Here is a 1578-nt window from a genome sequence, read left to right on the forward strand (position 1 = left end):
AAAAAAAATTCAGATGGCGCCTATGGCTCAGGGAGTAGGGTGCTGACCCCATATACTGAGGGCAGTGGGTTCAAACCTGGCCCTGGCCAAACTGTAGCAAAAAATAGACAGGCATTGTAGTGGGAGCCTGTGGTCCCAGCTACTCGGGAGGCTGAGGCAAGAGAATCACCTAAGCCCAGGAGTTGGAGTTTGCTGTGAGTTGTGATGCCAAGGTACTCTACCGAGGGCGACAAAATGAGACTCTGTCTCTAAAGAAAATAAGCATGTCTTTGTGCTAGGAACATTCCATTTCCACTCTTTATTATTTTTAAAGTAGAAACTTGCTTGCTTTTGTTCACTCTCTGGAGCCTTCAGGTAGGTTGTGTGTGTATGTGTCTGTATTTTGTCCGGAGTTTATAGGTGTTATCTATTTTTTTCTTTTACGGGGGAGAGCGCAAATGCAGTCCTTCACTACCACAAATTATGCAGTTGAGTCTCCCACATTTGGGGAAATCACAGGGGTCAGCACATCTGGAGTACAATGGATAAGCCTTGCCCTGGGAAAACCACCTTTGTGAGCACGGTATCTCCCCTGCCAGGTAAGTATATATAGGTATTACCTATTGAGAGTTTACTCCATCGTACTGAGAATAGAACCTGAGAGAGATTATCAGGTTAGCATCCTTCATATTTTGGAGGGAAAATCATGGCCCTCTCAACTTCATTCTTTTTCACCTTAACATTTCTGTGTATCATCACTCATATTCTCCTCTTGCTTCAGGGGAAAAAAGGCCTACTTGTCTATTTTTCCCCTTTTCCCATCATCTATTTGTGGCAGGAGCTATAATTTACCCATCTATCCATTAATTTATTCAACAAATGTGTATTGTGCCAGACACTGTGATAGGTGTTATAGGTATCAAGTGGAAGCAAAAATAGACTCTACTTCAATGAGACTACTTTTTCCTAGGTCATCAAAGATCTGGCTTCTCAATCAGTAGATAAAATAATTTTTTTTCTGTCTTATCCTCTTTAACTTCTTTGCTCCATCCTCCATTAACTCTGGTGACTGGCTTCTCCTTAAAATTCTTTGGTCTTCTAGTTCTTCTCCCACTTCACTGATTTCTCCATTCACTTTCCAAGTAGGGGAATTCTCGGAGATGCTATTCTTAGTTCATCTATTCTTTGGTGCTTTGAAATCTTACTCAACTACCTCTTTCATGCCCGAGACCCCCAAATCTCTACCTTCAGCCCTGACCTCTTTCCGGAGGTTGAGACTTGAATTTCATCTGTTTTTCTTTGCCTGATTGCCTAACAATCGCATTAAACTGCATGTACTCAAATTCCAACTCATTATCTTGCCTTTAAACCTCCTCTTACCCCTGTGTTTCCTATTTCAGTTAATTCCTGATACCAGAAGCATAGATGTAAATAAGAGCTGCATCAGAGCTGTTGCAAAAGGGATTCTTGCATTAAGTAGGAAGTTTGAAGACAGGGAAAACAGTAAACTTCCTCCCACTTCTGTGATTCTATTATGGTCCCAGCACAGCACTATCCATTTCCTTCAGGGAGTTCACAATCAAATTGAGGGAGACAAAA

General features: G+C 41.6%; 1 non-coding gene across 1 annotated transcript; it reads right to left on the reverse strand.

Annotated features, from left to right (window-relative positions):
* Positions 1-422: 422 nt before the first annotated feature.
* LOC111722154 lies at positions 423-586 on the reverse strand. Its single transcript, XR_002771075.1, has one exon. It is a non-coding gene; the product is annotated as a U1 spliceosomal RNA (small nuclear RNA).
* Positions 587-1578: the final 992 nt, after the last annotated feature.

Source organism: Otolemur garnettii, unplaced genomic scaffold (assembly GCF_000181295.1).
Source record: "Otolemur garnettii isolate 467f Iridium unplaced genomic scaffold, OtoGar3 scaffold00219, whole genome shotgun sequence".
Classification (NCBI taxonomy): Eukaryota; Metazoa; Chordata; class Mammalia; order Primates; family Galagidae; genus Otolemur; species Otolemur garnettii.